The sequence below is a fragment of the Lepidochelys kempii genome, chromosome 3, assembly GCF_965140285.1.
Source record: "Lepidochelys kempii isolate rLepKem1 chromosome 3, rLepKem1.hap1, whole genome shotgun sequence".
Lineage (NCBI taxonomy): Eukaryota > Metazoa > Chordata > Testudines > Cheloniidae > Lepidochelys > Lepidochelys kempii.
In genome coordinates this window covers 161,077,876-161,093,646 of record NC_136382.1, presented here as the reverse complement: position 1 = coordinate 161,093,646, position 15,771 = coordinate 161,077,876, and the positions used below count along the sequence as shown (strand labels likewise).

General features: G+C 46.2%; 1 protein-coding gene across 17 annotated transcripts in view; it reads left to right on the top strand.

Moving 5' to 3' along the window:
- The window catches only part of DISP1 (dispatched RND transporter family member 1), a 161,392-nt gene that overhangs the window by 51,175 nt on the left and 94,446 nt on the right, over nt 1-15,771 (top strand). The window contains exon 5 of one of the 17 annotated variants that reach the window (XM_073338804.2): nt 10,843-12,280. The exons of the other annotated variants lie outside the window; for them this stretch is intronic. The gene's annotated coding sequence lies outside the window, so the exon portion shown is untranslated. The remainder of the gene's footprint in view (nt 1-10,842; nt 12,281-15,771) is intronic. 17 annotated transcript variants of the gene reach the window in all.

The window sequence follows — 15,771 nt, the reverse complement described above, 5'->3', positions numbered from 1 at the left end:
GCTCTCTGGCATGTTTATCATACCAGGCCTTTTGCTACTGCTGAGCATCCTGTAGGTATTCTCGAGCAAGGGCTAGAAAGTCTTTGAGGGTGTTTTGCAGGTTGGTTACAAAGTCCAAAATGGTAGTTCCTGGAGAAAATGTAACCCCCTCCCATTGCTTCTTCACCAACTGTAAGGCCCCTTAACTTTGTGGCCATAAACGAGTTCAAAGGGTGAAAACCACAAACTGGGATGTGGTACTGTCTTGTAGGCAAAGAGCAACTACTGCAACACTAAGTCCCAATCATTGGAGTGCTCATTTACGAATTTATGTATCATGGCCCCCAAAGTCCCATTAGCTTCTCTACTAAGCCATTTGTTTGATGGTGGTAAGGGGTGGCAACCAAATGGTTTACCCCAGGAGCTTCCCAAAGAAATGTCAAGGTCCCTGCCAGGAAGTTAGTTCCCGAATCTGTAAGGATGTTGGAGTGGCAATCCACCCTGGCAAAAATGTCTGTCAATACCTGGCTTATGCTTTTAGTCCTGGTGTTGCTTAGAGCTACTGATTCCAGCCATCAGGTGGCAAAATCCATGAAAATCAGTATGTACAGCTTTCCTCTGGGTGTTGTCTTAGGGAAAGGACCCAGAATACCCACAGCTACATGCTGAAATGGAACCTCAATGATGGGGAGTGGCTGGAGAGCGGCCTTGACCTGGTCTTGGGGCTTTCCCACCTTCTGGCACACCTCACAAGATTGGACATAGGTAGAAACGTCCTTGCCCGTACCCTACCAGTGGAATGACTTCCCCAAACGGTCCTTGGTCCTGTTCACCCCAGCATGGCCACTAGGGTGATTGTGAGCAAAGCTCAAGAGCTTTTCCCTATACTTAGGTGGAACTACCAACTGTCTCTGAGGATGCCAGTCCTCCTGGTGCACACCAGAAAGGGTCTCCTTGTATAAGAGTTCTCCTTCTATAACAAACCTGGACCTATTAGAAGAGCTGAGAGGTGGTGGGTGCTCTGTGTCACCGTGCAAGCTCCCTTTAGTCTCCCATCTGCTTCCTGCTCTGCCTGGAACTTCTCCCTTGATACTAGAGACATTAGTTCCCCCCTGGGTTGTGAACTTGGGCTTAGTCCCACTGGAAGCAATGCAGGTGATGGGGTTGTTTCCGTTGACTGTGAACCGTTCTCCACTGGTGCACTAGGTGGTATTTCAGGCTCCGGTTGAGCCTCTTGTGCCGGTTTAGTTGCTGCTGCAGGTGCAGGCTCTGTGGCGCCCTTTGGTGCTGGCTCCCCTGACTCTGATGGGGTTGAAAGTACGGGCTCTAGTGCTGACTGCTCCGCCAGTTTCGATTCTTGGGCTGGCTCTGGCTGGGTCCTAGGAACTGGATCTACAACTGCTGCCATGGACTTTGGTTTGGGGTCGGATTCCACCACCTCTGGCTGGGTCCCTGTAGGAGGCTCAGGAATGGAGTTAGGTGTGGAGGCCTCTTTAGCCTGGCTGCGGGTGACCATCCCCACCCTTTTTGTTAGCCTCACATGGTTAGCTAAGATTTCTCCCAGCAGCATGGGAATGGGATAATCGTCACAGACTGCAAAAGTCCATATTACTGTCAGCCCTTGTACTGGACAGGCAACCTGGCAGTAGGAAAGTTAAGAGTTGGCCTTAAAGGTTGTCACTTGGGCCTCTAGGTTGAAGAATTTGGGGTCCACCAGGGATTGGTGGATAGCTGACACCTGTGCTCCAGTTTCTCTCCACACTGTAATCTTCCTCCTGCCCACACTCACAGTTTCCCTTCGGTCTGGGGGAATTTGCGAGACATCTGGGCCTGAAGGCTCTTGATGGGACTCCAGGGTGATGAGTTGTAGTTGGCTGGGGCTCTTGGGGCAGTAGGCCTTCACATGGCCCAGCTCATTACATTTAAAGCATCGCCCAGCTGAGTGTGGGCTGGGGCGAGGCGGGTGGTTGGAGAGTGGGGTGGTGGGACGAGAGGGCATCTTGGGTCTCCTTGGCTGTGTGAAGGTCTCCTCCTTGCGAGGTGAGGCTTTGCACTGACCCCGATGATGGGTGTCATTTTGGGTTGCCCCTTCTGGTACCCCCATCAACTGCTACTAGTTATCTTCTTCTCTGCCACCTCCACCCATTTGGTTCCACTCTCCCCTGTCTCAATTACTGTTTTGGGCTTCCCATCTAGGATGCACCTTTCTATTTCCCTCAGGAACACCCTCTAAGACCTGCTCCATTTGCATTAGGAGAGCCAGATCTTCCTGAGACTTAACGTTGGCTCCTGATATCCAGGTATCCCAATTTTTTACAATGTGGTAGGTGTGTCGGGAAAATGCCACATCTGGTTTCCATCTTAGGGCTCTGAACCGCCCACGGGCATGCTTGGGGGTTAGCCCCATCCTAATTCTGGCCTTTTGTTTAAAAAGTTTAAACTCGTTCATATGTTCTTTAGGTATTTCAGCTGCCACTTCTGCTAAGGGTCCACTGAGCTGTGCCTCAGTTCCACCATATACTGATCTATAGGGGTGTTGTACCCAAGGTAGGCCCTTTTGAAATTTTCTAAGAGGGCCTCTGTATCATTGCCTACCTCGTATGTTCGGAATTGCTTGGAATGGGGAGCGGTACCTGGAGGAGGACTGTTAGGGTTACCTGCCGGACCCAGCTTAGCCCTTTCCAGCCCTAAGCGCTTCAGCTCTAATTCCGCCTCCAAACGCTTCACCTCTCTTCTCTGCTTCCGCCTCCAAGCGCTTTGCCTGCTTTTCCGCCTCCAAGGGCTTGTCCTCCACTTCCAAGCGCTTCACCTCTAGGTAGAAATTCCTTTCTGCCTCAGTTAGAAGTCGGTCTGAGTTAAACACATTTCTCCATCCTGGCACCAGGATCTCGGTTCGGGGAGGGCTGACCCTTTCCTCCTGGGAAGTCCACATTCCCCCATCCCCTCCCTCCATTTCTGTCATGGAGCTGGATGTCTGGGCGTAATCTGGATCTGTATTCTCCGTGGCATGCTGCTTTGGGAAGACTGTTTTTTCTAAGGTTTTGGTGCCTGACCTCAACCTCTTGCACTGGGCTGCCCTACTCTAGCCTTACTATTTAGTTGCCTTGAAGCTAGAAAATAAAAAAAAAAATAAAATAAATAGCTTGTTGGACTCCCTGGCTTTGCAGGCCAATCCCTTTGTAGGCCTGTTCCCCCCCAGGCAGCAAAGAAAAGAAAGAGAGAAAAAAACCAAACCTCCCTGGCTTTCAAGCAGCCAAAAAGGAAAAATGTGTCCTTTTAAAATTCTGAGGTCGGTGCGTCTGGTTCAAAACTATCCCACCGCTCTGCCACCATGTCAGGGCAGAATCCCCACTCTGGCACCTCGAGTGCAGGAAGTGGGGGCCCACAAAGATTTTAAAAATTAGTACTTGCCACTCCGGGCTTGTATTACAATTGCAATGTTAGTAAATGTATTTCTTTCAATGTTTGCAAAAAATTTTAGATCAGATTTGTTAGTGCTCTGACTTGAATTTGTATTGTTCCTTGCCCTGAACTGCCTTGCTTTGATATTTTAAATGCAAGGACTGAAGAGAAGTAGTTTGTAGTTTCTGTAAAGTGAAACAATGGATTCTTTCACAGTAGCATTTTTTTACTTTCATGTTCAGATTCCTCTGAAGAAGTGGTTTTTTACCCACGAAAGCTTTTGCCCAAAAAAATCTTAGTCTTTAAGATGCCACCGGACATCCTATTGTATTTTCCTCTACTTCACACATCTAGCACTAGAGTTTTTTGTACCCCACACATTTATAAAAAAAACCCATATTTTAGTCAAATGCTCTGTTTGCAGCACTGATACCACTTTTTTCACTCCTGAATACTGTGTTGCAGTCATCAGCACAGATGTGTTGCACTCTACAGTGGGTCAATGTTTAATTGTCTTGTTGAAAACTCCCAGAAAACAGCTCCAGCTAGAAATTTCTACACTGAGATTCCTTCCTGCCCAGATGAAACTAATAGTTGCAGGCTGTGTTTCTGTCAGTCATTACTAATCCAGGTACAGGTACTGCTTTTAATGTTCTTTTTCTAATTTTCAAGAAACAGTTTGTACCTTGAGATCCAAAAAGTAATGTTCCAAAATTTGAGACAGCTTGAGGCAGGGTTTTCTGAAACACTTCTAATTAAAATCTTTGATTTTAAACCTTTTGTCTGGAGGGAGCTTCAAAAAATGTTCTGTGCAAAAAAGGTGTGGTCTTGGGTAACAAGCAAAAATGTGCTTAGAGCTAAATTATTCACCACCTCGAGTAAAGAATCTGTAGATTTTGAGATTATATTCCTGACATAAATCAGTTTTTAAGAATACTAGAGGTCTGCCGCTAAAACACATTAATATACTTGCATCTGCTTTTATTGTTTAAGATAATAAATTTAGTTACATTTTGAGAATGGCTGGGGAAATTTTCTGTTCATATGGTAGATGAGATTAGCAGGGCAGTCGAGTTAACAGACTGCAGAATTGTACGTCCTAGGTGCTCAATGCAGGGTGTGCTCCTCAGAGTGTCCTTGACTCTAAAATCTGCATGTTCCACATCCACCCTGAGTCCAGTGGACCTCAAGTTCAGTCTTCAGGGTACTCTGCAAAGCAAGATTTATCTGTTTTCTCAGGCATTCCTCTAAGGAGAAGAAATCTTTTTGCTTTGGAGAGATGAGATCGTTGTTTTAAAAAACAAAAACAAAAAACAAAACCCCAACACCCTGAACTTTACCAGCAGTGAGGAAGAAGCTTGATGGTTGCCCAAGAATTCCCTGAACCCTATGCTAAAACTAACAATTGTAAACCGAGATCACAGGTTCATTTTACATAAGCAACTAAAAAACTGTTCGGTTATTTTTGATCCTTATTGACCTGTGCTGGTCAGAAACTAGTAGTTTAGAGATAAAAAAAAACAACTTCATATCCCATTGCTAATCCCTGTACTATTTAGTTATTTTCTGGACCATTCAGCATGCAAGGGATTGAAATTAGTATTCTGGTATCTTACTGGTTCTCAATGCTTATATTCAGTTAAAAAGAACTGTCAGGATAAAAAAATCCTTACCTGTCTCATTTATAACTCCTGAGATTATAAATGTTTTCAATTTCACTTCAGGCCAGTTTTGCTCTTTGTTAATGCCTGAACTAAGCAAAATAATGTAAGCAAAAAAGAGGTAAACAAACTGGCCACCTTCATTTTCTGGTTCTTCTGCCCTAGAACTGCTGCACTTTTTTGGGTTGTAAATGCTGCAGAGGCATGAATAAATCCAAACCAATTGTATTCAATGGAATCTTTTAAAGCCTAAATAGCATTTATTTTAATATTGTGCTTTGTAAAACCTTATTTTACAAAATCTATATTTTGGGGGCAGTAATGTCCCTGTTAAATATATTTTGGTTCTCATTTGCAATTCACCTACCAGTGAGGAAGGAAAAAATTTATTGAATTGAATGGATCACCAAGGCATGGAGGCAGCTCAGACAAAAACTATTTGTTCTAAAACATCACCTATAAAAGACTAGTGTTGGACATGTGACTAGAGTTAACAACATCAGTCAGATCACATTAACTGGCAGAGATAGAAGTTTATTGCTAATTAGACTTTTTTTAATGGATTAGTTTTGTCCTAGTAGTTGAGGAGAAAACTTAAATCTATTATAAGTAGAGACTGCTACTCATACAAGGACTAAGGAGAGTGGATCCACTAATGCACGTTTTATGAGCTCTCTTGGCATGTGTAGCATGTGTGTGGCATGTGTGCCTCTAAAGGGGATTCTGTGGTAGTTATCCTTCTTTTCAGTCATTTTGTTTTGATTCCAAAATATTCCTGATCACCATCTTATTGTATTTTCCTCCACTTCACACATCTCGCACTTCGAGATTCTTCATTACACTCCATCTATCAGCTGGAAGGATGGCGGGTCTGGTTTATTTAGGATATATCTTAATACCAGAATTTACCTGGGTGTGGAAACCTACAGGGGCATCAGGTTTTTGGTGGTGCCCAGAATGGGTCCAAGTGCCCCCCTCCCCACCTTGTAAGCCGATATATATTTTGTGTGCAGACTTTGGGGCGGGGCTGGGGCCGGGGCTGAGGAGTTTGGGGTGCAGGAAGGCTGCCCCGAGGCTGGGGTCAGAGAGGAGGAATCCACAGTTTCCCCCAGCCGTCTCCCCACTGGCAGCAGTGAGCTCCAGGGGAAAGGTCCCACTCTACCCCCCGGCAGCACACTCACCTGGCACCATCACTGCACGTGCTCTTAGAGGCTGGGCCCCTTTCAGGTCCAGGAAGCCCCCTCACTTCCCCTGTGGTGAGGGCAGGGGGCGGGGAGGGCTGCCATCACGTGTGCACCTCCTCCTCTCCACCACTGCCTCAGCCTCTCCACCACTGCCTCAGCCTGCTGCTGTCACCACTCCCTTTTGCGCTCCCTCGCCAGCCACTGCCAGCTGCAGTGAGGAGCTGCAGGGGGCAGCCGCCTGCTGCCCAGGGCAGGTAGGGACATTGTGGGACAGGCATGTGGGGGCGGCAGGCGGGGCCGGGGGAGAGACCTGGCCCCCAGCATTGGTGAAGCCGGGCCCTGAATTTGCTGGCTCACAGGCACCAAGGGCCCATATAACTCGCCGCCCTGAGAATCTGGGCTAACCAAGCCCAGCTGCAAGCATGTGTGCTGCAAAGCCACACTCAAGTCAGACCCATGGAGCAGCATCCACACTGATGCTGCAGTAACCTGGGCTAGGTGCTAGGGTTTCTGGGGGCATGTAAGCTATGCTGCTCTACGAAATGTTTCACAGTATTGTCTGTCCTTCCTGGGCACCTGTACTGAAATGATCTTCGCTTATCAACACAGTTAGCTATTGCACTTCTGGCTTGGCACACTTCTCATTTCTGCCTGCAACCTCCATTCTAGATGATGCCCAGGCATGGATCCAGCTCAGGACTTTTGGCGTGGTTAATGCAGTGCCCATTTCTGCAAGTAGAAGCAGAGTGTTTGAGATGCAATCGATGACATTTTGGCAGCATCTTATCACCACTTCTGAGGGTGACATGCCTTGACGAGGAGGGCTGCATGAAAACATGATGGAGTGGAGACAGCTGATTCAGGTTGTAATAGCTGTGGAATCTCCTCTTTGCTGACCGGTTGGTCTGGAGCAGGGCCACGAGCACAGAGTAGTGTGACTGTATCATCCTGCAGACCTGGGTTGACCAGCACTGGCTCCAGAACTACTACATGAGGAAGGAGAGCTTCATGGTCTTATGTGAGGGGCTTGCCATGACCTTCCAGCACCAGGACACATTGATGAGGAAGGCCATGCCAGTCCAGAAGTGGGCTGCTATTGCCATCTGGAAGCTTGCTACTCCAGACTGCTCTCAGTCAGTGACTAACCAATTCGGTGTTGTCAAGTCAGCTGTAGGTGCTGTGGTGGTTGAGGTTTGGGAGGCAGCTATTGTTGTGGTTTACCCATGTGTAGGGCCCTACCAAATTCATGGTCCATTTTGGTCAATTTTATGGTCAAAGGATTTTTAAAATTATAAATTTCATGATTTCAGCTATTTAAATCTGACATTTCACGGTGTTGTAATTGTAGGGATTCAGATTCAAAAAGGAGTTGTGGGGTGCTCACAAGGTCAGAGATGGATTTACCATGAAACAAACAGTGCGGTGGCATGGGGCCCCCAAAATGCAGGGCAAGTTTCAGCTGACAACCTGCCCCCGAGTCCCGGCTGGCGGCGCAGTAGGGCTCAGGAAGGCAGGCTGCCTGCATTCCGTGGCTGGTGGCCCCACACTGCTCCCTGAAGTGGCTGGCTGCTGGCATGTTTCTGTGTGCCCCTGGCGGTGGGAGGTGGCTCCGTGTGCTGCCCCCGCCCCAGGCAGTGCATGGAAACCTGCTGTCCCCCTTCCCACAAGGGGAGCGCAGAGATGTGCCAGTAGCAGGGCTAAGGCGGCTCCCTGCCCGTGCTGCCTTCCTCCCTCCGCGCCGCGCCACTCCTGGAAGCGGCTGGCATGTCCCTGCAGCCCCGGGGGTGGCGGGGTGGGGAGTGTCTCCGTGTGTTGCTCCCGCCCCGAGCACTGACTCTGCAGCTCCCATTGGCCGGGAACTGCAGCCAGTGGGAGCTGTGGGGGTGGCGCCCTGTTGACAGTGGCGCACAGAGATCCCCTGCCTAGGAGCCGCTGCCAGAGGCCTGTGCCGGTTGCTTTGGGAGCTGCGCTGACCCCCCCCCGACCCCTTCCGAACCCCAACCCCCTGCTCCAGCCCAGAGCCCTCATCCTGCACCCAAACAGCTTCCCAGAGCCCGACCCCGCACCTCTCCTGCACCCCAACCCCCTGCCCCTCATTTTATTTTCCTTTACATCCTATTATAATATAGGAGGAGGATGGGGAAAAAAAGAATGAAAAACGGGAGGTAGATAATGTTCTTTTTCTTGGCTGGGTCCCCTGGGGGGGGCCCCCAAAAATGAAGCTGCGCACAGGGCCCCACTAACTCTAAATCTGCCACTGCACAAGGTTATCGTAGGGGTGGGTTACAGTACCGCTACCCTTACTCCTGCGCTGTGGTGGCGCTGCCTTCAGAGCTGGGCAGCTGGAAAGCGGTGGCTGCTGGCCGGGAGCCCGGCTCTGAAGGGTGGCGTGGTACAGTATTGCCACTCGTCTGTGCTGCTGCTGGTGGGGACACCTGGCCAACAGCTGCCGCTCGTTGACTGCCCAGTTCTGAAGGCAGCAGCGCAGAAGTAAGGGCGACAATACTGCAAGCCTCCTAAAATAACCTTGCGATCCCCATGCAACTCCCTTTTGGGTCAGGACCCCCAGTTTGAGAAACGCTGATCTCCCCCATGAAATCTGTATAGTACACCTCTACCCCGATATAATGCCACCCAATATAATGCGGGTTTGCATACAACGCGATAAAGCTCAGACACGCTGCTCTGAGCAGTGTGTTAAGGGTGCTGGGGCAGGGCCAAGGGGTTGGATAAGGGGCAGAGGGTCTTGGGGGCATCAGGGGCTCCCCCCCCAGAGTCTGGGAGGCAGGAGCGGGGGGGCACTCTTGGGGGCCCCACAGTCCCAGAGTGGTCTGGGGGATTAGTGGGGGGCTGGGAGCAGCCCGCTCTGCGTCCCTTGTCCTGGCCTCAGCCTTGTCGCTTTGGGGAAGGGATACCCCCTGCACTCACGGACAGTGGCGGAAGCGGAGCAGCCTGGTCCCAGCCCGCTCCACTCCGCCAGCTCCCAGCTGCGGCGCTCCACTTCTCGCTGCAGGTGAGTGCAGGACCTTTCTCCAACCCTCACCCCGCCAGCGACACAGCTGGGGCTGGGGCAAAGAAAGTAGAGCCGGCTGGGGCCGCGTTGCTCCACTTCTGCTATCAGTTAAGTCAGACAGGATTGGGGGAATATTTTATTTTTTTTACTCAGATACATTTGCTTGACAAAGCTGTCTGACAAGTGAACAACCATGGTTTACTTCTGTTGTCAGTTTCTCTCCTGCTTGGCCATTTCCTTAGGTAGTTAGTACTAGGCTATGTCTACACAACGAACCTGACAGCGGCACAGTTGTACCTCTGTAAGGTCTCCTGTGTAGCTGCTCTATGCTGGCAGGAGAGAGCTCTCCTGCTGGCATAATTAAATCACTCCCACTGAGCAGCGGTAGCTATGGCAGCAGGAGATGTTCTCCTGCCGATATAGTGCTGTCCACACTGTGCTTTTGTTAGTGAAACTTCAGTCAGTCAGCGGGTATTTTTTCACAGCTGTGACCGACAAAAGTGCTAGTGTAGACGTAGCCATAATGTTAGCTTTTCTAGGCATAAGTAACAGGTAAAAATTCCATAATCTTCAAAAAATGTCTGAAATTCAAATCCCTCATAGTCTAGCCTGTGCTGATGAATGTGAAAGACAAACTGCAAAAAGATAAACCATGTTGCCTTTAGAGGTTTTAAACTTTTTTTTTCTTAGGAACTGTAGCGTATGTAAGTTGGCTTGCAATTACTCTATTTTTGTGCCTCTCTTTGAAATGTTTTTTTAAAATTTTTCTCAATAACAATAAAAAAAGAATATTTCTTACAGAGGGGAAAATTAAAGAAAATATGGATCCAACTTGACTGTGTCTTTATATAGCAGCCTTCAGTGTGGTGGCATCTTTTTTGTAACCATTGTATTTCTTTTCATTACACCCACTAGGCTCTGCTTTTACCTCATTCTCTCACTCCCTGCTGCCTCAGCACCATCTTGCAATTAACATCATATCAACTGAGCAGGACTGGACAAAATTCCCTGAAGTGCCATGAAGCACCAAAAAAACCATATGGAGAACATCATAGAAGCACATATATATATGTTCTCCTATGGCCAGGTCCCTTGACTTGATTTTTTTAACGTATATACAAGGCTAATATTCGTTTAAGCCCATTTCTAGTGCAATTTGACCAGTCAGTGTGGATGGGCTGTTCTGTGGTTTTTAAAACTACTGTTTTTAACTTAAGTTAAAGTTATGTGCCGCTGACTTGCTATTCTGTATTGCAAACTTGCTTAACCATGTTTCCTTAGCTCACTTCATAGCCTAATGGGATATGGCTTTAGTCTTCCATATCTGTTAGCTGCTAAGGAATAAGGATGTTCCCTGTACAGTTTTAGGGTCTCAGTCAGATTTTTAGTCTGTCTAGGACAAAGCCCATCTTTCAGCAGTGTAGCTCTTCAGTAAGATGAATGGGAAAGCTTGTAACTTATTTGGTAAAACAAAGGTTTCTAAGAAGACTGATTCAGATTCAGTTGTACTTGAGCCTTTGGTTCCTGCATTTAAAATATAATCAAAAGTTAACTTTGATATATTTTCTTTAGCTTCTTTGTTTTGTTTTGTTTTACTTTCTAGTTTTGAAGTTCCATTACAAGCCAACAGCTGTGTTAGCTAATACATCAAACAAGCGGATAATAGTATTGTGGTAAAAATTTAGTTTTGGAAATCTTTCCCTTTGATCAGCCTCCATTGTAAAATCTCACCAGCACCTGAGGCACTGCACAACCTTGGAAAGTTATAATAGAATTTAATACACAATGACCTGAAGATTTTAAAAATTATTTATTACTTTAGAGAGGTCACAAATTCTAAACATCCTGATAAAAAAAGCATAATTGTTATCCACAAGTAGTTTTGACAAGAGAGGGTAGCACAGATTTGGTTCTTAAACTGGAAGAAATTAATGATCAAGATTTGTTTGTCTAGTAACTTGTCTTCAGCTACTTTTTACTTTTTCATCAGCTGAAAGACAACCTTAACGTCATCCTTCCAAATTTCAAGGATCTTTTTCTGCAAGGCAAACAGTGTTGCTTAGAGGGAGTGAGAGGCAGGAGGCCTATTACTTACTCAGCTACACTCAGCGTGGCCTTTGGCAGTGTTCAACTTTTTGTTCCCCAGTTTTGCTATCTGTAAAATGAGGTTACTTACCCATCTTTGTAAGGGGCTTTCAGATCCTTGGATAACAGATGTCTCTAAGGCCTTGTATACACGGGCATTTTTCTTGAAATTGCCTACCGTATTACTCTTGGTGGGGCAGCTCCGCAGAAGAACCACTAGAATCGGGCTATAACCTCTGAAGTTGTTCTAGACCTGCTCTGAGAAGGATTGACGACACAGTGATTAAAATGCTGGCAATAAGTCTGTTCTAGTCTAAACACAAGTGAGATACAGCTCAAGTTTCTATCCTGGCTGTACTCACCACCAGGGCTCATAGATAGAGCCCTACATTGATGCAAAAATTTGTATCCACATCCGATCCACAATCCTCAAAAATTGTCTGCGGATTTGCAGAGCTCTGAACAGCTCCACAGGTCACCGCACATCATTGACGGAGAGCTGTGCCAAGCCTCCGACTCCCAACTGCCCCCCACTTCTCCCCAGAGACCTCCTGCCCCACCATCTGCTCCGCCCCTGCCGTACCTCCTTCCTCACTCTGAGTAGGAAGGCTACAGTCCTGGGCCCTCATGTGCAGCACCCCACTCCTGGGGACGGGGCTCAGACACCACTATGTAGCTGCAGCGACTGTAATGCATACAGACCTGGCCCGGACAGAGAGTGGTGACAACTACTCTCTTCATAGCATGCACTCTTGCCACCCCCAAGTTTAAATTACAACCACACCTCTTTCAAAATGGCGCTTGGCTCACTCCCCTTTGGGAGTTGTAGTTTACCTCCTCCATCCAAGCAAGCTGAGGACTACAACTCCAGAATGCCCAGCGGGCGATCCCTGCTGCTGTGTGATTCAGAGAGCTGAGCTGGAGCCTGAGGACTGGGAGACAGCCGCTCCATTCTGGTGAGTCTGTGCTGCAGAACCCTGTGCGGATATAAAATTTGTATCCGCATCCGAGCTGTGATCCGCAAATATGGTCCACGGATATAAAGTGGATACCCACGGATTTGCAAGGGTCTATTCACAGAGTAGGTATTTTCTCATACATGTATGTCTGCCAATGTTGCCTTTTCTAAAGGATGTTTATAAATATCTGGCATACTGTATATTCTATTTTCTGTCTCTATCATGGAGTATGGTGTAAACTAATGACCATACTTTTGGCAATTTCTATGGGGCATGGGTTCTCTAGCTTTTCTAGTTTCCAATTTACTATTGGAGACCATGGTTTCACTCGCAAGTGAAGTATTTTCAGATTATACAGAAGTCCGATGGAAATTAAATGGCATATAGCACATTTTGGTTTAGGTTTATTGCAAAGCAATTCCTAGATAATTGCAGAGTTTTGGTAATTGCGGTTTCTTATCTAAAGTATTTTTAGGCTGTCAGTCACTGTAAATTCTGTAGCATTTACAAACTATAAATATGTTTTTAATTTTTCTGGGTGCATACACAGAGGTTGGGAGTATTGCAGAATCAGTGGGCTCAATACTTTATGTTAATTGAGGAACCCCTCTAAGGGTATATCTACAGTACAATTAAAAACCTGTGGCCGGCCCATGCCAGCTGACTTGGGCTTGGAGGGCTCTGACTGTTTAGCTGTGGTGCAGAAGTTCATTCGGGCTCAGGTTGCAGAATGAAATCTTGTATCTTCCCACCTTCCAGGGTCTTAGAACCCAGGCTCCCTCTCCAGCCTGAATGTCTACACCACAATTAAATAGCCCCGTAAGCCTGAGTCAGCTAGCATGGGCCAGCCATGGGTTTTTAATTGCAGTGTAGACATACCGTCCTTGTGGCTAATACTCCGAACACTCAGGGTAACTGGAATAAAGACACTGAAGGTGGCATTTAAGTGAGTGGAAATGATGTGCCTTTTGGGGTCCTTAAGGAATGTAGGTAAAATTGAAAGCAAAGCAGTCAAACTGCCTAAGTCTTCAAATTTGTCCACTCTTTTTAAGAAACTCATAAGTTTCATGCTTCTGAGACCGAGGAACATGAAATAGCTGAAATGAAACAAGTTGGTTACTGTAGGGCCCATTTGTGATGGAAAATAGGAAAGACTTCTAAACTTTTTTTTATCACTTTCGAATTTTAATGACTAACAGTAAGAACATCAAATTGTTCCTGTAAGGTTTTTTTTTTTTAAAGGCTTATCTAGTACCAAAGAAAGGTGCTTTAAACAAGACAAATCAACTTCTGAAATAATTCGGTAGTAACTAAAAAACCTCACCCCACCTGTCTTAATATTTTTAAACTTCTACGTGTAAAGGCCCTAAATATTAGAGACCTATTTTAGAAGTTTAAACAAAGGCAGGGGCTTTGATAATTAACAGGTGAGGTTTACTCAGCAACTAAGCTCTTTTGACGGTTTTGTGTAATTAACTGGTCTGGTTTGAAACTAAATTAGGGCTGTAACCATTTCTATTCCAGAGTGTTGGCAGTGTTGTTGTAGCCATGTTGCTCCCAGGATATTAGTGAGACATGGTGAGTGAGGTGGTATTTTTTTATTGGACCAATTTCTGAAAGAGATGAACTACACAGGGCTCTTCAACTCTGGGAAAGGTACTCAAGAGTGTCACAGCCATAGTATAAGTATTATTACAATAAGTAAGAGACTATTCAAAGTGAAGTGGCCTGTTAACACCTTTGCGGTCATAGGACAAAAAAGGGGGGTTATCAGGTTACAGGTTGTTGTAATAAGCTTTCAATCAAGTGTCTTTATTAAGAGCATGATTTTTAGTGTCTAGCAAACTTATGAATTTAAGCTCCCAGGTTCATCGTTTGAAGGTGTTGTGCAAGTTTCTTTTGAGGATAAGGACTGAGAGGTCAGATACAGAGTGATAGTTTGTGAAAGTGTTCACCCATAGGTGATGTGGTGGTGATTTTGTTTTTTTTATCATTTTTCTTTAAGTTCATTCAAGAGTGTAGAGATTGTTTGGTTTCACTCACATAGTTGTTGTTGGGACAGTTAATGCACTGGATGAGGTACACTCCCATGTTGCAATAGGCATATGTAGAACCCATAGATCTTGAAAGGTATGTTGTGGGGGGTGTTGATCATCATAGCAGTGGAGATATGTCTTCAGGTTTTGCATCTGTTCTGGCAGGGTCTGCATGCTACTTAAGTTGGTGGGTCGTGGTCTGTGAGGAGCTTGGCAAGGTTAATTTGTTTTGTTTGGGTTTTTTTTGAAGGCCAGATGAGCGGATTCAGGAAAGATTTCTTTCAAGATGTGGTCCCCATTGAGTATGAATTGTAATGGTTTGATACCCCATATGGGTTCTAGAACGGGATGGTAGCTGACAGGTAGGGGTATGTAGTCAACGGTTGTCGTTTTTCCCCATATTGAAGCTGGGTCTCTCGGGGTATTAGTGTGGCCTGTTCCATGATGCAACCTACTTCCCTGGCGGAATGTTGTTGTTTTGGTAAAGGCGATTTTGAGTATAGTGAGGTGTGTACCCCGGATAGTCTCCTTGGAGCATGTTCTGTGGTGTCTAGCTGAAGATAACAGATTTCTTGGTTTGTTTGGGTGGTTTCTGGATCTGTGAAGGTAAGTGTGATGATCCATGGGTTTCTTGTGTGCAGTTGTTTGTAGGGTTCCATTGTTGAAGCTAATTGTTGTGTCCATGAGGTTGATGCTGGTAGGGGGTGTTCTGGAGAGAGTTTGACGGATGGGTGGTAGGGATTGAAGTTGTCTGTCCAGAGAATGAAAGTATCTGGGATATTATTGGAAGGGACCACTTCAGACAAACAACATCACATACTCTCGCACACTGGAAAGAAAAAAATAATCAGGAAACCTACCTGGAAATCATACATGAAACCCAAACTACCCAAAAAAACCTGATGACAGTTATCCAACACAAAAGCAAAAAGTGGAACAAACTCCACAGCCCACAGAACACTACCTCAGGGAGAAACCATGGCTCCAAGACCCACTCCTAGACACCCCAACATTATCAATTTATCAAAACATCTGTAACTGGCACTGTGTTATCTGTTCTTTCCAAAGGACCGAACTTCTGCCCCACCACAGAACCTGATACCATACTAAAATGTGGAGAACTAGAAGAATTCTTTCACAACAATGATGACACCTCCCCACCAATAATCATAAGAAAAAAGAATTATCTGACTAGACACCCCACAGTAGGCAAAATCACACACTTGATCATTCCATTAATTGTTTCAGGGGAAAAAATTGACTGTGAAGTGCTTAATCACATCCACCACAGTCTCTCAACTGCCACAAGAACAGCTATATAATCTCTGAAATCCGACCACCAGATAGTGATCAAACCAGCAGATAAAGGGGGTCCCATCGTAGTTCTCAACTGTGATGATTACAACTCTGAGACCACCTACTATAAAGAACTCAAAGATCCCAAACCACAGT